General features: G+C 42.0%; 1 protein-coding gene and 1 long non-coding RNA gene across 4 annotated transcripts in view; one reads left to right on the top strand and one right to left on the bottom strand.

Annotated features, from left to right (window-relative positions):
* The window catches only part of TLN2 (talin 2), a 465831-nt gene that overhangs the window by 239173 nt on the left and 203697 nt on the right, over positions 1-22961 (top strand). The gene's annotated exons all lie outside the window — the stretch shown is intronic.
* The window catches only part of LOC116481429 (uncharacterized), an 8758-nt gene continuing 2064 nt past the window's right edge, over positions 16268-22961 (bottom strand). Inside the window, exons 2-3 of the long non-coding RNA XR_004251575.2 lie at positions 19343-19545; positions 16268-17708 (exon numbers count right to left, since the gene is read on the bottom strand). This is a non-coding gene — a long non-coding RNA (uncharacterized LOC116481429). The remainder of the gene's footprint in view (positions 17709-19342; positions 19546-22961) is intronic.

Raw genomic sequence — 22961 nt, 5'->3', positions numbered from 1 at the left:
AAACATACGTGTGCATGTGTCTTTATAGCAGCATGATTTATAGTCCTTTGGGTATATACCCAGTAATGGGATGGCTGGGTCAAATGGTATTTCTAGTTCTAGATCCCTGAGGAATCGCCACACTGACTTCAACAATGGTTGAACTAGTTTACAGTCCCACCAACAGTGTAAAAGTGTTCCTATTTCTCCACATCCTCTCCAGCACCTGTTGTTTCCTGACTTTTTAATGATGGCCATTCTAACTGGTGTGAGATGGTATCTCACTGTGGTTTTGATTTGCATTTCTCTGATGGCCAGTGATGATGAGCATTTCTTCATGTGTTTTTTGGCTGCATAAATGTCTTCTTTTGAGAAGTTGTCTGTTCATGTCCTTTGCCCACTTTTTGATGGGGTTGTTTGTTTTTTTCTTGTAAATTTGTTTGAGTTCATTGTAGATTCTGGATATTAGCCCTTTGTCAGATGAGTAGGTTGCAAAAATTTTCTCCCATTCTGTAGGTTGCCTGTTCACTCTGATGATAGTTTCTTTTGCTGTGCAGAAGCTCTTTAGTTTAATGAGATCCCATTTGTCGATTTTGGCTTTTGTTGCCATTGCTTTTGGTGTTTTAGACATGAAGTCCTTGCCCACGCCTATGTCCTGAATGGTATTGCCTAGGTTTTCTTGTAGGATTTTAATGGTTTTAGGTCTAACATGTAAGTCTTTAATCCATCTTGAATTAATTTTTGTATAAGGTGTAAGGAAGGGATCCAGTTGCAGCTTTCTACATATGGCTAGCCAGTTTTCCCAGCACCATTTATTAAATAGGGAATCCTTTCCCCATTTCTTGTTTTTGTCAGGTTTGTCAAAGATCAGATAGTTGTAGATATGCGGCATCATTTCTGAGGGCTCTGTTCTGTTCCATTGATCTATGTCTCTGTTGTGGTACCAGTACCATGCTGTTTTGGTTACTGTAGCCTTGTAGTATAGTTTAAAGTCAGGTAGCGTGATGCCTCCAGCTTTGTTCTTTTGGCTTAGGATTGACTTGGTGATGCGGGCTCTTTTTTGGTTCCATATGAACTTTAAAGTAGTTTTTTTCCAATTCTGTGAAGAAAGTCATTGGTAGCTTGATGGGGATGGCATTGAATCTATAAATTACCTTGGGCAGTATGGCCATTTTCACGATATTGATTCTTCCAACCCATGAGCATGGAATGTTCTTCCATTTGTTTGTATCCTCTTTTATTTCATTGAGCGGTGGTTTGTAGTTCTCCTTGAAGAGGTCCTTCACATCCCTTGTAAGTTGGATTCCTAGGTATTTTATTGTCTTTGAAGCAATTGTGAATGGGAGTTCACTCATGATTTGGCTCTCTGTTTGTCTGTGATTGGTGTACAAGAATGCTTGTGATTTTTGTACATTGATTTTGTATCCTGAGACTTTGCTGAAGTTGGCTAATCAGCTTAAGGAGATTTTGGGCTGAGACAATGGGGTTTTCTAGATATACAATCATGTCATCTGCAAACAGGGACAATTTGACTTCCTCTTTTCCTAATTGAATACCCTTTATTTCCTTCTCCTGCCTGATTGCTCTGGCCAGAACTTCCAGCACTATGTTGAATAGGAGTGGTGAGAGAGGGCATCCCTGTCTTGTGCCAGTTTTCAGAGGGAATGCTTCCAGTTTTTGCCCATTCAGTATGATATTGGCTGTGGGTTTGTCATAGATAGCTCTTATTATTTTGAGATACGTCCCATCAATACCTAATTTATTGAGAGTTTTTAGCATGAAGGGTTGTTGAATTTTGTCAAAGGCCTTTTCTGCATCTATTGAGATAATCATGTGGTTTTTGTCTTTGGTTCTGTTTATATGCTGGATTACATTTATTGATTTGCGTATGTTGAACCAGCCTTGCATCCCAGGGATGAAGCCCACTTGATTATGGTGGATAAGCTTTTTGATGTGCTGCTGGATTCGGTTTGCCAGTATTTTATTGAGGATTTTTGCATCAATGTTCATCAAGGATATTGGTCAGAAATTCTCTTTTTTGGTTATGTCTCTGCCAGGCTTTGGTATCAGGATGATGCTGGCTTCATAAAATGTGTTAGGGAGGATTCCCTCTTTTTCTATTGATTGGAATAGTTTCAGAAAGAATGGTACCAGTTCCTCCTTGTACCTCTGGTAGAATTCAGCTGTGAATCCATCAGGTCCTGGACTCTTTTTGGTTGGTAAGCTATTGATTATTGCCACAATTTCAGAGCCTGTTATTGGTCTTTTCAGAGATTCAACTTCTTCCTGATTTAGACTTGGGAGGGTGTATTTGTCGAGGAATTTATCCATTTCTTCTAGACTTTCTAGTTTATTTGCATAGAGGTGTTTGTAGTATTCTCTGATGGTAGATTATATTTCTGTGGGATCGGTGGTGATATCCCCTTTTTCATTTTTTATTGCATCTATTTGATTCTTCTCTCTTTTCTTCTTTATTAGTCTTGCTAGTAGTCTATCAATTTTGTTGATCTTTTCAAAAAACCAGCTCCTGGATCCATTAATTTTTTGAAGGGTTTTTTATGTCTCTATTTCCTTCAGTTCTGCTCTGATTTTAGTTATTTCTAGCCTTCTGCTAGCTTTTGAATGTGTTTGCTCTTGCTTTTCTAGTTCTTTTAATTGTGATGTTAGGGTGTCAGTTTTGGATCTTTCCTGCTTTCTCTTGTGGGCATTTAGTGCTATAAATTTCCCTCTACACACTGCTTTGAACGTGTCCCAGAGATTCTGGTATGTTGTGTCTTTGTTCTCATTGGTTTCAAAGAACATCTTTATTTCTGCCTTCATTTCATTATGTACCCAATAGTCATTCAGAAGCAGGTTGTTCAGTTTCCATGTAGTTGAGCGGTTTTGAGTGAGTTTCTTAATCCTGAGTTCTAGTTTGATTGCACTGTGGTCTGAGAGACAGTTTGTTATAATTTCTGTTCTTTTACATTTGCTGAGGAGCGCTTTACTTCCAACTATGTGGTCAATTTTGGAATAGGTGTGGTGTGGTGCTGAAAAAAATGTATATTCTGTTGATTTGGGGTGGGGAGTTCTGTAGATGTCTATTAGGTCCACTTTATGTAGAGCTGAGTTCAATTCCTGGATATCACATTTTTTCATATTTGTACCAAGTTTGAGAAAATTAGTCTTAGCTGGCTTGCAATATTGTTTTTCTGATGGGTTTGAAAGTTATGTATCACTGCCAGAAGTTCCCTGCTTCTCAGCTGATAGAGTAAACCTACACTGCCCTTCTGACTGAATCCCATCCTGGGTCCCTACAGAAGGACGGAGTGTTCTGTCCCTGGGAAGCCTTGAAGTAGGAAGGTCTCATAGGTGATAGGACGTGCAAATGTGCTGTTTTACAGCTTTGTTTCAGAAGCTTCATCATTCATTGTTGGCACTGAAAGGCATAAGATTTTCTCTTTTAGGTGCAGATAGGAAAGAAAATATCATAGTTAGAAGAGCAGAGAAGGAAGAAATAGATAAGCTTTGATGGTTTTCCTCTGCTTCTTTGTCAGGTTGTCTTAACACATTTCTCTTAAAAGCACTGGAGTGCCGAGTTAATTCCTCAGTAGTCCATTCTGTGATGTCAAAGGGGTGTGGGGGTGTCTGTGTGTGTGCGCACACAATTATGTACATAAGCACATGATGGCAGTAAGGGCAAACAGAGTCTTGCTTTAAAAAGAAGGGTTAAAGACTAGTAACACCACATCAGTATGACAGCTACTGACCAAATAAGAAAAAAACAATGCAGCTAAGAACGATTAAGTCTGTCTTAATCAGAGGCTATTGCCTTGGTTCGCTGGAGCATGGTGACCTAAAAGCTGCTTGTACCAATAATGTCTTAAGATTGCTTTCACTTTCTCTTTTTTAATTTTAATTTTTTGGCAGCCTGAGGGGAATATTGTTGTGCTTTCAGGATGACTGGAGGATGCAGGGGTGTGTGTTGTCATTGTGCTGAAAGTCAAGGCTGATGTGAGGGTATTGGTGGGGGAAGTAGCGGGAGGACCCATCTGCAAATGTTGCTTGCATCTTGCAAACCACACAGAACTGTGGGGCTTGGTTCTTCACTACTGAATGTGCACATGGGGCTTCAGACTATGACTCAGGCCCATGACCTACTTTTCTGTTTACTCAAGGCGGAATGAACCCTTTAGGAAAGCTTGGCCAAGGTGGAGTCATCTTGATCACCCCTGGAACCTTTCAATGCTGTGGCCTGTTGTGGAGTCCCCTCCACTAGAGTATGGTTGGGCTCTGGTGGCTGCAGTGTAAGCTGAGGATTTTTTTAGTATCAGAGACCAAATTAATTCATCCTTATAATTGAATTAAAAGAAGGCATAGGCTGTGGTTACAGCAAGAAATATGGGGAAATGCCCTCTGCTACGAGATGGTCTTGGAGGTTTCTGCATCCATGCTGTTAGAACACGATGCTGCTCCAGAGCCAAGAGGAAGCCAGCAGTGGCTGGGAACAGTTAGGCTGCTGCACGCAGATGAGGGCTAGGGGAGGACGGGAACTCCCTCAGCATATGTGTTGGGGGCTGAGGGTGAAGCATGGGTTGATGCCGATGGGCAGAGTGGAATTTTAAATGGAACCACCTGTCTTTTTAGAGAATAAGACTTTCAAATCCAGGCATTTCTGGGCTTCTGTGTTGCCAGCCTGACTTTCAGACTGTGCTCTGTTGATGTCATTTTGCTGGAGAGGGCAGAGATCTGAGTGGGCAAATGGGAATGACTGCTGGAGGAAGGACTGTAGGGCCCACTCCTGTGTGAATGTGCAATAGAGGGAGGCTGGGGATGTCGAGGCTGTAGGTGGGGTAGGGCCTGAGTTCCCTATGAAATCTGTCCTCAAACACTGGGCAGATGCCACCTTCTCCCATGGGTCAAAAGGCAAGTTTGAGAGTCTTCCTATACCCTTGACTTCAAGCCATTCATCTTAATGACTTGCAAGCATTTGGGATTATGGCACACACAACGATATACATGACAGATTAGCAAATATAGGTACATAGAAGACATTTTAACAGGAGCTGGTCTTGCATTTGAGGCTTTTTAAAATGTTGACTTTCAAATAATTTTATAGGTCAACAATTCTATCTTGTATTTTCTGGAGTTGTGTTCTCTGTGCTTAGGAAAATACAAACAATTATGTTTGTTGCTTTTCATCCAGTTGAACAAACAAAATAAAAACCCAAAGTAGGTATTTCAGGTTCATTTTGCCTGGAATAACAGCATAAATAGTTCACTGACATCTGCCAGGATGTGATCTCTTGCTCCCTGGAATATTGTAGTCAAAGATTCAGGTGGGCCAAAGCACTACTGACTTGAATATGGAAAATGAATGAACATGCTCACTACCGCCCTTCATTATTTTCTTCCCTAATTGTAATTATATCCTCAATCCTTTGAAACAATTGCACACAAGAACCTGAGACTGAAGTTTGCATTTTCCCTGATCTGGGCAAGCCAGCGGCAAGGACGTGCACCTAGACATGATGGCATGGGCTGCTAGAAGGCCACTCTGACATCACCTGGTCCTCACCATTTAGTTCACAGAGGAGGAACGTGAGACTCAGAGACGATAAATGCCTTGTCCAAGGGCACACAGCTCTTATTAAGGGCCCATTTATTGCTACTTGGGAGGTTACAAAAGTAAGCTTTTAGTTGGATCAGATATCTGTGTCTACTGGTGTGAGGCTGACAAATGGATGAAACTGAAGATGGCATAAATTGTGTTTGCTGGATGGTGGACACAGAGGGAAGAAACTTGAGGAGTGTACGGTTAGTTGTAGCGCAAGGACGAATACCAAGGTGTTTCCTCTTGGCAGATATCCAGTTACATTAACATAAGTATTTTAAACTCTGCTCAGCTAAAATAGGATTGTGGATATATTGCCGGGGTTGCAAGGAAGGGCTAAGGTAAGTGCTCATGATAAAAGAATCAAGGAACATCTTGCTTTTTGCTTGCTTGTGCTGGCCACGCCTTTATTACACATGCCTTTTAAAATTTCATTATCACTGAAGGCTAATGCAGTTCTAGTAGTTAGGCCATTTTGTTTCTTGGCAAAAGAGAATTCTTAAAGGGATGATCCACCCTCTTGGATGTGCAGGAAGGAAGGTAGATATTAAATTTTCTATATTGTTCTGCCTTTTGGTAGGGTGGAATTATACCCAAATACCTCGGTTGCTTTCATCAGGAGATGAAATGATAGGTGTTCCCTTTCTGTCTTGCTGTCTCTTTGTTGCTCGTGGTGGAGGGAGTTGGTGAATTTTGGGGGCTAGCCAAAGAGGGAATTAGGTAAGTATAATCTTTATTTGTGTTTTTTACCTTATATTCAGAATGGTAACATTTAACAGTTGTAATTATCCTTGAAATAAGCAGAGATTCATCATATACAGAATCATCTTGTGAGATGTTGATTTGTGCTTCCTAGAGGCTAACACATAAATTGAACTGCTGTGTGTGAGACACATTATTTTAAAAGTCGAAAGAGCAATACTACATGCAGGCTGAGGGTTTTGTCTCTTAGCTATACTAGAATTACCTGTATTTATTTGAGTTTTAAAAATTGATTATTATGCAGTCACATCATTAGGATCAAGTATGTTAATTTTCATTACCTTTTCGAATTTCCCTAAATTTCCTTTTTTTTTTCTTTAAGAAAGCATCTTGTTAAAACTTCCAGAATGAGTGATTTTTATTAGGCAATTTTGGGCTTGCCTGTTTTACCCTCTTAATTCTTTCCAGGTGGGGCTCATGTTCTGTTTCCTTTGCCTGTGTCATGTGCAGTTTTAGCATTGGAATTTCATCCATGAAGATTCTAATTATGCTATGAATTTCATTTCAATAGAGAAAATTACAAAAAGGGCAAAATCACACAGGGACTGTCAACATGGGAAGCAAACATTCTCCTTTTCTAAAGTCCCAGTATAGAAATCAGACTTTCGTAATTGTATTGACATACATAGGTTCTTTAACTGAGAAATCTAAGATTAACAGTAATGCTAATTGATGGTTATTGCTCAATTTAAATCTCATATTGCAGTTACTTAGTCTTGGTAACAAGGTGTGGACTATAATTTTCTTTCTCCTTTACTAGTAACTCACTGTGTAGTTCTGGGGTAAGGCTGAAATGGTTGTAGTTTTGAAACTATTCATGTACCTATGGGGGCTTCCCTGCCCTTTTAAAGCAGCAGATTCAGATTTCACGTTGTAGGCATCCCAGGGTGACTTGCATAGGCAAAACCCCAGTTTACACAATGCCTTCGAAACAGGAGCAAAAGTGCAATAAGACTAAATGCTTAGAACATCATATATAGTAGGACTTCAATAACGTTTTGTTGAATTAAATGGAATTATTGTAAACATGTATGAATTATAGTAGAGATCTCATATGCTTTTTCTAAGCCTATGCTAAAATAGACATTTTTCATAGAAAGATTTATATTTTCAGTCTCCATTTTTGACCCTCATAAGTAAGATCTAGGATTAGAAGAAGGGGTGAGCATTCCTGTGTACCAAGCATGGAAAGACAATCCAGTTATGAGACCACGCACTGGAGCAGAAGGTTGCATATTGCTGGCAGAATCAGAGCAGAGAGTCCTGGCAACCTTATGGGATTTGGTCATAAAATGATACTGCACTGTACCTTCTTCCACTCTAGGAATTCCCTGTCCTGATACCTGCAAAGTTTTCCCAGATTATCCTGGAGACTTAACCTGTTTGACGGCATAATTCCCAGTTTTCTATTTTATTTATCAGAAAATTTGGTAGTGGGGCTGGGCACAGTGTCTCTCACCTGTAATCCCAGCACTCTGGGAGGCCAAGGTGGGAGGTACGAGGCAGGAGGATTGCTTGAGCCCAGGAGTTTGTGACCAGCCTGGACAATGTAGTGAGATCCTGTGTCTAAAAAAAATTAAAAAATTAGCTTGTCGTAGTAGCACACACCTGTAGTCCTAGTTACTTGGGAGGCAGAGGTGGGAGGATTGCTTGAGCCCACTTGAGGCTGCAGAGAGCCATGATCATGCCACCACACTCCAACCTGGGCCACAGAGTGAGACCCTGTTTCAAAAAATAAAAATAAAAAAGGAAATTTTGGTGGTGGACTTCATTTAGGCTCTGCCACTTCTTTGGTGTCACCAGCTTTTTGTGACCTTGGATGGAGTAAATGAGATAAACATTGTGTGCCTGGCACATGATGTGTGATCAGTACATGGTGATATCATTTCTCTGTGAGATAGTGCTTCCATGTCAGCCATCTGTGACAGTTCCCCAGGTTATACTGATTCCAACTTCATGCTATTCCTAAGAGAAGAACCCTAAGCTGAGCTTCAGGAGGTAGCTTGGTGTTACCTACTGTGAATTTTGTTTTTAAAGCTTTTTATTTTTGACCTGCCCTTTTGTGTTGATGTCTGTTAGTTTTGTGTGCTTTTCCCCCAAATGAGGTATTTTCCAAAGTTGTCCTGACATTCCAAGGTAGCGCCATATAAGGCTAAGCCATGAGCTCTTGGAGGGTAGCAGTTTTATTTTGTTTGCAAGAGTGTGGCTCAAAACATGTGTCAGTAAAATGTTAGTTCCCTTTAGAATAATCGATATACTGATTTTACATGTTTTCTGCTCATCTTTCGAAATGTATGTTTTTGAGTACATTTTGTTTTTGGTACCCAACAAAAGGCAAATATTAAATTATTTAAAAATAATTAGGGTAAAGCCCCAGGCAGCAGTTAAAATTGAGAGTCCTAATACATTGAAGATTTGTGAAAATCTCTTAGAAAATACATGAGCATTTTAAAGGTAATTGAGGGCGCCATAGATCATTTTAACATCCTTTTCTCATTGTTCTTAATCTAGAGAATCTCTTCTATGTCTTTAAAGTCAGGAAATTATCTTTTTTGTTTCTTTGGTGGGGTTATTTTCAGTTGTATAGTGTATATAACAAGAGCTGCCAGAATGATCATTAGTAACACTGCAAAATCACATCTACTGTCACAAGTAGCCTTTCTGTAACTATTGGAAAAACTGTGGAAATATGGCACCAACTAATCATCATTTTTGCTTATTAGTAGGTCGACTATCACTTGGAAAGAGGACAGGTCATTTAGGTAAAGCCAGATTTTAGGTATCAGAAGAGAGATCCAGAAAACAGACTTGGGTTTTAGACTAGATGACTTCTAAGGTACTTACCTTCCTTAAAAGTTGTCTAGGCTAAAACCCGGTGAGAAAGTTGAGGAGGGCCACTCAGACATTTTTGGTGCTGAATGAGGACTTGACTCCCTGGTATTTTTGCTTTTAAATACATCCCACTCTGTTCCCACTGGCCCTGCAGTCATACTGGTGGGACTTAGCCCTAAGAGCACATACCTCAGAGGAGGAGAAGTGCCACAGATACGGGGATCTCATCACAGAGGAAGGTCTGTGAGCAGCCGTTCTCCAGCAGTCCAAGGCTGGGTTTGTTTTGACATTGATTTTTTTATTTCTGTTACTGCTCTCTGGAGGTATATCGCAACAAGATTTAATGAATGTTTTTTGGTCTGCGTTTATTTGATGCATGACCTGGTGATTTGAGTTCCACTGTTACCTTTTTTTTTTTTTTGCTTTCTGATTATGTACCACATAACTAAATCAATAAAGAAGAGAATGGAGAAGCAGCTCTGTTTAACATTTCAGGGGTGATGGAGTAATGCTGTCTATAAATATTTATATTTTTCTGAGAAGATGTCTTTTTCTTTTTGACATTCAGACGAGTTCACCAAGAGATTCATCACTAAAGGGAGGGGGAGGAGTGTGAGGGGAGAATGAAAAGACATCTTCCCCCCAGGAAATTTCTAGATGTCTTTCGAAAGATAAATAGAAAAGAAAACTTAAAAGAGTTTTTCATTTGAATAAGCCATTTTTTTTCTAAGGTATTGAAATACTTAGCTAGCCTTTTCTCACCCAGGATAGTAACAATCAGGGGAATATGGATATATAACCAAAGGATCCCCAAAAGCAAAATAGACTGGTTGGCTTGCAGCTTCCTATGAGTTCTGCAGCTTCTCATACCTCCCAGGTTGCAGTCTCTCTCTCTTCTTTCTGCCTGCTCTCCTTGTCTGGACTTAAGCTTTGTCAGAGCCAAATCACTTCCTAAAGGCCCCACCTCTTAATACTGTTGTATTGGAGATTAAGTTTCAACATGAATTTTGGAGAAGACACATGCAAACCGTAACAGAGGAAGCTTGCTCCGTGGATTCTTAAGTCAAGATGCCTTCTCTTCTCTAGCACAAATGATCACTCATCCATTATTTTTTTCAGGGTTGATAGTTTTCTTCCTTTCTTCCTTCCTTTGTCTCTTCCTTTCTTTCTTTCTTCTTTCTTTCTTTCTTTCTTTCTTTCTTTCTTTCTTTCTTTCTTTCTTTCTTTCTTTCTTTCTTTCTTTCTTTTTTCCTTCCTTCCTTCCTTCCTTTCTCTTTCTTTCTTTCTTTCTTTCTTTCTTTCTTTCTTTCTTTTTCTTTTTCTTTCTTTCTTTCTTTCTTTCCCTTCCTTCCTTCCTTCCTCCCTCCCTCCCTCCCTCCCTCCCTCTCTTTCTTTCTTTCTTTCTTTTCTTTCTTTTTCTTCCTTTCTTTCTTCTTTCTCTGTGTTTCTCTCTCTCTTTCTTTCTCTCTCTCTCTGCTCCCTTCCTCCCTCCCTCCTTCCTTTTCTCTTTCTTTCTTTCTTTTTCTTTTTCATTTCTTTTTCTTTCTCTTTCCTCCTCTCTCTCTTTCTTTCTTTCTTTCTTTCTTTCTTTCTTTCTTTCTTTCTTTCTTTCTTTCTTTCTTTCTTTCTTTCTTTCTCTCCCTCCCCCCTTTCCTCCCCTTTTTCTTCTTTCTCTTCTCTCTTTTCTTTTTGTTAGACGGGGTCTCCCAATGTTTCCCAGGCTGTTGAACTCCTGGGCTCAAATCATCCTCCTGCCTCGGCCTCCCAAAGTGCTGGGATTATGGGCATGAGCCACCATGCCCGGCCTTGATAGTTTTATAGTGAGGTGTTTTTTAATAGTCTCCTCTCTATAGATGATGATAAAATCTGTCAACCTCAATTTCGTCAGGAGCTGTGGTGATGTGCGAGCCCACAAGGATCACAGTAGGTACAGCCATTGGACCACTGGTAAGAGAGTGGCTCCAAAGTCTCTGTGGGCACTAGTTAGAAGTTATGTGTGCTCCCCCCGAATCTTCCATACAAACTTATTGTCACAGCTTTCTAGACAGCCCCGGCGGCTGCTTAGAGGCAGTCAATGATAATAAACAAGTAGTTAACGAAGTACATAGTCTCATTCTGGGGGCTAGTGCCCCTGTGAGGGGTGGCGTTAAAGTTGAGCAGCTCTTGCTTGTGCTGGAGGCCATTTCTATTCTGACTAAATCTCACCTGCTTAGGTCTTGCCTGGAAAGGTCAAGAAGGCCCCAGAATAATCTTGGAGCCCTTCAGGAACCTCAAGGACTCCTAACGACCTGAACCCTTAGAGGTGTGACTTCATCCTCGAATCACTTAGATGTTGGAAGGACTTTAGTGATCATAGTGACCTAGGCTCCTATTCCAGACTTGTCACCCTGTACTGCTTGCTACTGTCCTCCCCGAGCCCTGTGGAAGCTCTTGGAGGGCAAGGCAGGACTCCTCTCTCACAGGCAGCAGCTGATCTACTACATGGCACCCGCCAACTCTCTGTGAGAGTTGCTGTGAGAGTTTAAGCCACATGAATGCAAGACCAGCCTTATTCCATCTTGTTTATTCCCTGAAGTAATCAGCACAGTATCTTGTGCATTATAGGTTATTGATAAATGGATGTAGATTGACCTGTATCCTTCCCCTAGGCCCAGAATCTGAACCTTATCCTCTATATCCACAAAATACTGTGCCCTAGATATTTATGTCTTCATTTTGAGGTGGTTGTGCAGAATGTGGAGGGAGACTCCACAGATGTGCTTCCCATCCCTTTTTATATGATGGAGGAGCGATCTGACAAGGAAAAACACCATTTGGTTTCATCTGTATTAGAGTAACCGAAAGTGGGCTTGTGTTGCTGTTGAATTTATTTATTTTAATTCCAGTGTAACAAAAGCCAAAATAAAACAAACAACAAACAAAGTATAATTCTGCCACTCTAACAAAATGCTAACATAGTCTCTTCCCTACTTGGCTGGAAGCACCCTAAATTCTATGTAGCATCAATCATATCCTGTTCTCACAGATATTTTTCACATTGCCATGTAGTTTTGTTAGGTGGTGTGGCATGGTGGTATTATAGCAAGGCATGGGCCCTGGAGGCAGATATGCCCTGGTTAGAGTCCTGCTCCTGTCACTTGCTAGCTTTGTGACCTTGGGCACAATGTATACATATGCATATGCCTATGCCCTTGCCTACACCAGCACCTGCATCTATGCTTATATTTGTTTATTTGTTTTAGAGATGGTGTCTTGCCCTGTTACTCAGGCTGCAGTACAGTGATATGATCATAACTCACTACAGCCTTGAACTCCTGAACTTAAACCATCCTCCTGCCTTAGCCCCCTGAGTAGGTAGGACTACAGGTGCACACCACCACGCCCAGCTAGTTTTTATATTTAAAAAATTTGTGTAGAGACAGAGTCTTGCTATGTTGCCCAGGCTGGTCTCGAACTCCTGGACTCAAGCAATCCTCCCACCTCAGCCTTTGAGTCAATGGGATTTTAGGCATGAGGCCCAGCTATGCCTATATTTACATATTCACACATGTTTATAATTATTCTCCTGATTACCACTTACATTTAATTGTACCGTTTGCCATTTTGTGTCAAAAGAACTACATTTAGGCTTATTGCACTTATTAATATCCTAATTGGGCTATATTTAGCCTGGCTAAATAGATTAGTTTGCCAGGGCTGTCCCCTAACTGGGTGGCTTAAATAACAAAAATTTATTGTCTCCCAGTTCTGGAGGCTGGAAGTTCAAGGTCATGCTGTTGGCAGGGTTGGTCCCCTCTGAAGGCTGTAAGGGAAGGATCTGTTCCAGGCCTCTCTTGTGGCTTGTAGATTGCCATCTTCTCCTGTCCTCTTTACATCATCTTTCCTGTGTATCTGTGTCCACATTTCTCCTTCTTATAAGGACAATGGTCAATTTGGATTATGACCCGCTCTGACGACCTCATTTTAACCTGATTGCCTCTGTAAAGGTGCCATCTTCAAATAAGGTTGCAGTCTGAAGTCCTGGGGGTTAGGACCTTAACATATGAATTTTGGAAGAAACACAATTCAGCCCATAGCACTAAGCTAGGTGCACTGTTGGAGGACAAGATGAATGTCAGTTTTATAGGTTGGTGCTGACAGATGACACAAGATTGTAGCACAAATTCCCATTGATGAGGCCCCTTTCCAATTCAGGGAGTTCTTTAGTCCTGCCATTTCTTTAGGGATTCATACCTTTTATCCCTGTCTCTCTTTGGTCTGTGCATTTCTTCTGTTATTTTTCCAGCTTTATCTTAAGTTTTATATTTATTTTCGGAATTGTTTTTCAAGAGTAAGTCCAGGTTGTGGAGATACAACAAATGTGACAGTATCTTAAAACAATCCTTTAAAACACTGTCCTCAACTGTGCTATTGAGAATTCATCGTTTCATGTCATCTCCCATGGGGACATGTTTGTTTCTTCATTGTGCTTTTGATGAAGTAATATGTACGTGTCCAGGCTGCAATTTGTTTTTTTGCTATTTGAAAATACAAATCTTATTCATAACTCACTGATGAAATTGGTAAGACTTTTTATCTGGCTTTATTTTATTAACTAAAGGAAAATGATACTTCATCAGCATACTTCATTTTAGTTAATATTCTTTTTGTAATTCAGGTTCTACCTGGTAGGCCGTTCTAAAAACTTGGGCTTGCAGAAAGCAGCACATGGCTGCTCACCATGCACGTCCACATGGCTTTCTGTAGTAAAGTCTAGTCCAATCCTTCTTCTTCTCTCTGTCATTTCCACTGTTTGCAATATATTTTAAAATTTATGTTAAACATTTATCTTTGCCTCTTTTCTGTAAATCTAGTTTATTACCTGTGCCAGATGTTTTTTCTCCCATTCATTCCTTTGTCAGTTCTGTCTCTTGGTCTGGTCCCTTGCAGCTTGAGTCCCGGATGGCAGGATGGTTCTGTGGGGTGGATTGAACTATAAAACCTGGATTGATTATTGGCCTTCTCAGTTGTTAATGCATATTCATTTAGCTAACCCATAAATCAAACAGCTGATGCCTGTACATTCAGATTTCATTATTTCTTGTTGTTCTGTAAAAATACTCATGATTCCTTTAACAAAAGGAAAAAATTTTAGCTTAAGAAAATAATCTGAAATAAAAAACAGAAGAAGTTTCAAACAAAAAAATCCTTGTTGCATCCTTATTTATGATAGGGAAAACTTGTAAATAGCTGGTATACACAAAAAGATACAGCTATTAAATTATGGGGCCTTATTTACAATATTATGTATTTATTAAAAACAATGTAAAGAGTTTGTAATACTGTGGGGGAATATTATGTAATTAGAATGGGGAAAACTTAGGATATAGAATTATATAGAGCGTATCATCTCGACTGCATAAAATATGCATATATATTGGAAGGAAATGTGTCCAAATGTTAGTGGTATTTATCTTTGAGTGGGGTGGGACCAGACATGGAAGTCTAGATTCAGACAGACCTGGGTTAAACCTTCCTTTCCTCTTGTGTTTGCCTGTTACTTACAAGACATAATCTCTATTAAGCCTAATTTATCTAGGGTGGATAGGATCTCCCTCACCTAATGATTTTCCAGAATCATTAGGTAAAGTGCTTAGTTCAGTGTATGACATATAATAATGCAACAAGTGAAAGTTCAGTTATTAATAAAAACAACATTATCAATAAGAAACCATTTTTCCCATTTTACTGCATTCCTGGCACAAGCACTATATCGATTTCTCCATGTTCCCTTCAGTTTTAAACAGCACACATTAGGAGGCAGAACCCCCAGATCCGCGGCCTTGGTCAAGTTCACATAACTGCTCTGTTTTCGTTGTCCTACTTGGGTGAAGTCTAAACCTCTTAGCATGGGTTTATGTTGAGGATTCAGTGCCTTTACATAAAAAGGGCTTAGCATCAGTGCCAGGCACATAATCACTTACATGTGTTAGCTGCTATTATGTACTTAAAATTTTTAAAAATATATGTATGTATTAGTTTTAATTCTTACATTCAAAAGGATGGAAAATTACAGCAAGGATTTACATAACCTGTAGAGAACTAGACTTAATGACTTCTAAGTCTAAGATCAGGGATACTGTTTAGATAGATAGATAGATAGATAGATAGATAGATAGATAGATAGATAGATAGATAGATAATAGATAATAGATAGATATAGATAGATAGATATAGTTTAACTAAAACATTGCAAGTTTTAGGTATAAAATGGGGGTGACCTTGGAATGAGCGGTGGTGGAAAATGCGGAGCCTTTGGAAAATCCAGTTTGGTCTGTGACTGCTGGATTGGTAATGTGATGATATGTGGATGGACTTTGAGTCTACACAAATGGAAAGTTTAGTCAGGTTTCTTGGTTTGTTTCAGTTCTCCAAATATATGCCAGATTTTTAGATCCTTCTGCTTTATAGTTAATAGGTTAACATAGTTAAGTGGCAGGAATAGGTTTTTAATTTCTTTCCTTTTTTTCTTCAAAATTGAAGAAAATTTTGCCCAAGTCAAAAAATGTGCTGTTGCCTTTTTGAGTAATGTGTGGTGTGGGGTCTCAGCCTTTTTTTCTCTGGTCCTTGCAGGGGAAGGAAATGGAGCTAGGAAGTGCAAGATTCTTCCATTTTTTACGTGAAAGCAAACATGATAATATAGGTTTGCATGGTCACTCGGCAACCCAAATCCATGCTGCTTTTAGCAGATGTTCTTCAGTGGGGGCCACACTATCTCACAATCAAATTAAGTGCAGCATGAAGAGAGTCACTTGAGAAGGAGCTTGCGCACAGTTCTTCTCACTCATTCTTCCAGGTTCAGTCTGGAAGAAAACACTGAATGCTCTCCCTGATCACTGTAGAACAAAGCTTCCCCCCACAACCCCAGGTAAAAGCCAAGTATATCTGTATCCATCACAGTGGTGTGTGCCTTATTGACAAAGCTCGTGTTGCTCAGCCTCAGCAGGAGCCTGCAGAATATGCCTTCCTGAGATTGTATAGGCTGGCCACCAAGGGTCAACAAAAACAAGTAATGGGATGAGTTGTTCCCTGATATCTAGACAAATGGTCAATAATTCATAGTTCACCTGGTCTTGACCTTCACTTTTATTTTTCTTCTATTTTTTTCTTGGACCTGACCTTTTACATTTCTATTGTATCCATTTTTGTAAACAATCTACTTTCAATCATTTGAATAAGTTAATGTATAAAAGAATTCAAAGTCAGAGTTCAGTTTAGAGCCACCTTCTTTCTGAAGCTTGTAACAAGAGGAGGAAAGTAGCAGGACTGAAAGGTAGACTCCGAGAGGACTGACATGTATGGATGATTTATTCAGCTGTCTTGGAAACCACAGGGGAATAGTGAGATTGCTGGAGAGCTGACACAGCCTTCTTACGGTTCGACAAAAAACGACAGTATCTTCCACATACGGGCCAGGAATTCACATATCTTCCCAGAACCTCTGTTTTTATCTATGGAAGGGGGGTGCAAAAAATTCAAAATCTTTTTAGCTTTCTAGTCTATTGATCATATCCAGGGACAAGACATACATGGAAGTGCCCTGGAGCACTTCAGTGCTGAGTGGTCATCAGGTGATAGCATCTTCTGTTTGTTTCACTGGTGACTCAGGCCAGGCGGGCTGGTGTTGGAGCAGGGTCGCAGCTGAGTGCTCTGAGAGTTGAGGGGAGCAGATGGATCCTTGCTTGTTGGGGCAGGGTTTAAAGACTAGTTTATGGAAGCAAAGCTGGATGCTGGGCTGACGGGTAACAGAGGACCTGGAGCAGAGGGTGGTAACATTTCAGACACACGGACTGAAATAATTGAAGCAGTTTTGCAGGGGTTGAAAAATCATCCATTTCATTAGTATAGAGGATTCTTATGATGTGCCTAGGAGATAGGAAGCGGGGTAGATGAGGCTGGGCGGTGGGCGGGGGCCTTAATCTTTGGGCTAAGCAGCTTGAACCTGATTTTCCATACATTTCAAAATGCTATGTGTGCATTAAAGATCAGCTCTAGGCAAAATCATAAAGCTGTGAGAACGTAGGCGTCGGCTCCCCTCTCAGCTGGTCCTTTTCTCTTACTCCCTTGCTCACTGCCCTTTCTCCACTGTGCCAGGGTTCTAGTGTGTTCCGTAGCGCACTACCCCTTCCTCAGCACAATTTCCTCTTAATTAGGCATCATCTTTAATAAAGGGCAGCGCTCAGCTAAGTTGCCTGGAGGGTTCTGAAACTTCCATTTCTATGACAGTGATAGGCAGCAAATGCACATATCCATTTTTATAGCAAAGTTTAACTGGGGACAAATCTTTATGACCAACAATATACTTAATGATGGAATTCCAGGTGCCAGTGCCAAGAACTGCCTGGCAATGGGAGGGTAGGTTGGAGGGATCCTGGGAGGGCTCTAAGCAACCGTGTGCATACCCTCTCTGTTCACTGTGGCAGTGTGAGAAGGTCTGGTTGTGCTTTTCTAGCAGTGTGAACTTTGGGAAGGTCTCTTGGCTTCAAGATTTTAGTTCCTTCACCTGAAAATGGAAAACAGTATCAAAGGTCTTTTCTCATCATTCTTGTATTCCATGTTGTGGGCACTCTCTTTGGTTCTTAGTGGAGGGTAGAAATGCTGACTTCTCCCCACCCCATTCATGCATTAAATAAATATGTATTGAACCCTTCTCTGTGTCAGGTACTTTATTGTGAGCAATACACGTGGTCCTTGCCCTTGGGGAGCTTCCAGTTATTTCGGACTGATGTGGCATTGCTTGTTTTTTTGAGTTGTGTATTTGCCCAGATGGAGAACTTCATCTTGTTAGCCATGAAGTTCGGCATCTGTGGTTCCTGGAGTGGGCTGTTGTTGAGTTGACATAGCTTGGTCTGCTGGATGTTGGCCCTCTGTTCATCCTTTAGTTGTGATATTACTGTGCATAATTCCTAATGACTAATTTACGGGAAAATCTGGTTAAATCTTTCCATGGAGTATGTATGAAGTCTACAGATATTTATTGAGCACCTACTGTATGGTGGGCACTGTGCTAGGCCTTGAAATACAAGGATGACTCCATTGATGCAGTTATTGCTCTCTGAGGCCAGCAGGGGAGATGGACTTCTAATGGCAAATGTATTCCTGACACTAGGTTATAGATCTATATCTATGTCTATGTCTATATCTGTATCTGTATCTGTATCTGTATCTGTATCTGTATCTGTATCTGTATCTGTATCTGTATCTGTATCTGTATCTGTATCTGTATCTGTATCTGTATCTGTATCTGTATCATCTATCTTATTGCTGCTATATTGGAGACTGTGGTGGCCTGCAGTTTACTTAGGGATATATGGGGTTTGCAAAGCAGCCCTGGGAGCCAGCAACTTGGCTGGAATTTTCACTGACCTGCATGGGCTGCTGCTAAGTTCACACTTGTGGGGGTGGTTAATTATTTCTCCTTTGTTCATTTACCACTTGACTTTTAACGATGGTCATTTCTAGTTGAAGTGTTCAAACAGTAGTCCTGGCATCTCTTGCCTCCATAAGGGAGAACTCAGGGATTCTTACATAAATGTTCTCTCTAGTTTTCTGGTCTCCCCACTCTGGCTGCAGGCAGGAGCTTAGCTGTTCTGGTCCTATTCTAAGTGGCTGTTAGCCACACGGAAAAATCACATGAGCTGTATTCATTGCTGCTTTCCCTGAGCTTACTATCGCATGGAGCTCTCTCAAGTGTAGATACCGAGACTAGGGGAACCTCTCCACTCAGGCCCTGCCCTCTGGGTTCCCACCAGTTGGGAAGAGATATCCAGGTCCCAGTGGGTTGACAAAATTATTAGAGAGGGCCTTGGTAATTTGCAGGAAATGTGGCTCCTTGGTAAAGCTCGACTGATGATGAGATCAAATGGGATGCTCTGCTTCCTTCCCTCTTGGTCCCTCCTTAAATTAAAGATAGCTGGCTCCCAGTGAAGGCATGACTTGACTTACCTTCCTAGATGGGGACATATGGGCACCTGTCTATGCCTGGCCTGCTCAGTGCCTGGAGTCTGAATGTTCAAGGCAAGCTCCAGGGTACCTGAGCCCAGACTGTCCTGCAGAGCGAGTTGGAGGACAAGACCCTGGCTTTGGCATTTGCAGCACTTCTGGGTGGCAGTGACCCAGTGCACGGTGGGTTCTTACCTGCAGAGGAGTTACTTCTCTTCCTCCCTTGTAGAAGAGAGGTAGGGAGTGGAGAAGGGGGAGCTCTTTCTTTGGCGTTTCTTTGAGAGAGCTGAATCATTCCCGGGAGATTGAGATGTAGACACAGATGAACTATAGCAAGTACAGCCATCCACAATTGGGCACAGAGGCCTTCCCACGAGGTCACGGTGGAGAGTCAGTGGCTGGAGGCAGAAAGAAGAGGGAGATGGTGGCCAGCTCTTACTCTTGCAGACCTCCACGGCCCCGTTGAGGTATGGTGGTCTGGCCCTCTGGTCTTGCCAGGTGGGCACAAACCCCTGCTTTACACAGGAGTGTGCAGAGCTCCCATTGTGCCTCCCCTAAGTTGCCCCTAGGCAGAGCTCATGAACAAACCCCAGGGTGGAAGCTGATAATAATGCCAGCCCTGCCCCACAGGGTGAGGGCTTTTTCCCTCTTGAATTCTTGGGTTGGGGGAACCTCAGTGACCTCCAAGAGAAACAGCCTAGGTGCTATAGGAGTTAGCTGCTTCACACACACACTCAGCCTCACAGCTCATCCTCAGAAAGTTCTGTGTCTAGGAAAAGCATGTTGTATGACTGCGATAAGAATAAACACAGGAACTATATTTATTTATTTTTAATTTCTATTTATTTATTTTTTTGAGGCAGAGTCTCACTCGTCACCGAGGCTGGAGTGCAGTGTGTCATCTTGGCTCACTGCAGCTTCTGCCTCCCGGGTTCCAGCAATTCTCCTGCCTCAGCCTCCTGGGTAGCTGGGATTACAGGCGCCAGCCACCATGCTCGGCTAATTTTTGTATTTTTAGTAGAGATGGGATTTCACCATGTTGGCCAGGCTGGTCTCAAACTCCTGACCTCAGGTAATCTACCCACCTCAGCCTCCCAAAGTATTAGGATTACAGGCGTAAGCCACTGCACCCAGCCCACAGGAACTATATTTAAATGAATAAAGGGCTAGCTAGAAGATGAGCTCCATGTAGACAGGAGTTGTACCTGTATTTGCCCCCAATACATGTTAGGTTATCTAGTACATAATAGATTAAAAAAAAAAACAATAAAATGGTATTTGTAGCTCAGATAGTGGCCGACTCAAGTATGCTGCTTCCATTGTTTCTGCAACTCCCATGACTAATGTTATTAATAATAATAACAAGCCCAGGCCGGGCACGGTGGCTCACACCTGTAATCCCAGCACTTTGGGAGGCCAAGGCAGGTGGATCACCTGAGGTTGGGAGTTTGAGACCAGCCTGGCCAACGTGGAGAAACCCCGTCTCTACTAAAAATACAAAGTTAGCCAGGCATGGTGGCACATGCCTGTAATCCCAGCTACTCGGGAGGCTGAGGCAGGAGAATCGCTTGAACCGGCTACTCGGGAGGCAGAGGTTGCAGTGACCCGAGATTGCGCCACTGCATTCTGGCCTGGGCTACGAGCGAAACTCCATCTAAAAATAATAATAATAATAATAACAAGCCCTTACCTAGCGTTTTCTCTGTGCCTTTGACTCATTTAATTCTCTAGCAATCTTATAGGTAGATCTGTTATTATCTCCCATTTTGTAGAGGAGGAGACTGAGGCAGATAGATGGCAGTTAAGTGACCAGCTCAGGTCACGCAGCTGGTAAGGCAGGTGGGGTCAGGGCACCTCGTGTCCTCCCTTACAGGCAGAGATCCAAGGGGAGGCTGCTCATCTTGACCAGTGACAGGCATTTATTTTGAAGAGAAGGAGGCCTCTGCTGGAGCTGAACTTGTTTGTCCCTGGGTGAACCAGGGTGATCCTGAGCAGCCTGCACTGCTGCCATCATCCTGGGCTCTTTACAGCTCCCTGGGACTGAAAAGTATATTTTAAAAGGACAATGTCTGGGTTTCACCACTGGTTTCATCAGCTCCACTTCCACGAAGGAAACCACAGAAGGGTTTTGTGTTGGATCAAGCAACCTTCATACATACAATGAGGGCAGAAATGGTCAGAGTGAGACAAGATTATGAAAAGAAAGGCCGGGCGCGGTGGCTCACGCTTGTAATCCCAGCACTTTGGGAGGCAGAGGCGGGCGGATCACGAGGTCAGGAGATCGAGACCACGGTGAAACCCCGTCTCTACTAAAAATACAAAAAAATTAGCCGGGCGTGGTGGCGGGCGGCTGTAGTCCCAGCTACTCGGAGAGGCTGAGGCAGGAGAATGGCGTGAACCCGGGAGGCGGAGCTTGCAGTGAGCCGAGATTGCGCCACTGCACTCCAGCCTGGGCGACAGAGCGAGACTCCGTCTCAAGAAAAGAAACACAATGCAGGTTTTATGAATTTATACCCAGTCTTTGAGCAAAGAAAAAACAAAAACAGCCTTAAGATCCAATAAGATAGTAGTCATTCAAATTGGGGTAAACGAAAAATGAACAATAAGATAAAATAGAAAAAGGGATTAGACTGTAACAACACTGCAAGAAATTGTACACAGATTTGGCTCTGAACTTCCACGCAGCCAAACTAGAAATGGAAACCTGATCAGCAATCCTAGCCTCAGAGTCTGCATCATGAAAAGCCCGGAGAGGGGTTCGGGTACGGAAGAGTAGAGGTCAGGACCAGTTGCAGGCTGTGTTGCCCTGAAAACATCACAGTGGACAAGGAGCATAAATCTTTATCGAGGTGTGTTGTCTGAGCTGCCTCATTTTCACAGGGCTTCAGTGGATGTACAGTTAAATTTCTCACAAGTGTGGAAAATACACACTCATCTTTAGTCTACATTTCTAGGTTGCTGTATGTTCTGATCCTACTTTCTTTTTGTTGTTGTTTTTGTTTGTTTGTTTGTTTTCTGTGTTTTTTTTTTTTTTTTTTGAGACAGAGTCTTGCTCTGTCACCCAGGCTGGGGTGCAGTGGCACGATCTCTGCTCATTGCAACCTTCACCTCCCGGGTTCAAGTGATTCTCCTGCCTCAGCCTCCCGAGTAGCTGGGATTACAGGTGCCCACCACCACGCCCAGCTAATTTTTATATTTTTAGTAGGCACGGGGTTTCGCCATGTTGGCCAGGCTGGTCTTGAACTCCTGACCTCAGGTGATCTGCCCAACTCGGCCTCCCAAAGTGCTGGGATTACAGGTGTGAGCCACTGCACCTGGCCTTAATCCTACTTTCTTTTTGCTATAGGGTAAGTCATGGTACTTGATTCCAACAAGTGTCCATTTTGCCAGGTACTCATTTTGTTGTGAGTGGTGCTAGAAGCAGCTCATTGCTGTGGTTCTTGTGGGATGGTGAATAAATCCCATATGACTAGGTTTCCCTATGTCAGTGATCATCTTGCATGATAATAATTAAAATTCCTGTCTTTAAATATAATGTTGTAGGCCGGGCGCGGTGGCTCACGCTTGTAATCCCAGCACTTTGGGAGGCCGAGGCGGGCGGATCATGAAGTCAGGAGATCGAGACCACGGTGAAACCCCGTCTCTACTAAAAATACAAAAAATTAGCCGGGCGTGGTGGCGGGCACCTGTAGTCCCAGCTACTCGGAGAGGCTGAGGCAGGAGAATGGCGTGAACCCGGGAGGTGGAGCTTGCAGTGAGCCGAGATCGTGCCACTGCACTCCAGCCTGGGTGACAGAGTGAGACTCCGTCTCAA

This window comes from Hylobates moloch, unplaced genomic scaffold (genome assembly GCF_009828535.3).
Source record: "Hylobates moloch isolate HMO894 unplaced genomic scaffold, HMol_V3 SCAFFOLD_14, whole genome shotgun sequence".
In the NCBI taxonomy this organism is placed as follows: domain Eukaryota; kingdom Metazoa; phylum Chordata; class Mammalia; order Primates; family Hylobatidae; genus Hylobates; species Hylobates moloch.
The sequence above is the reverse complement of the archived record's forward strand: the minus strand, read 5'-3'. Positions and strand labels throughout refer to the sequence as shown.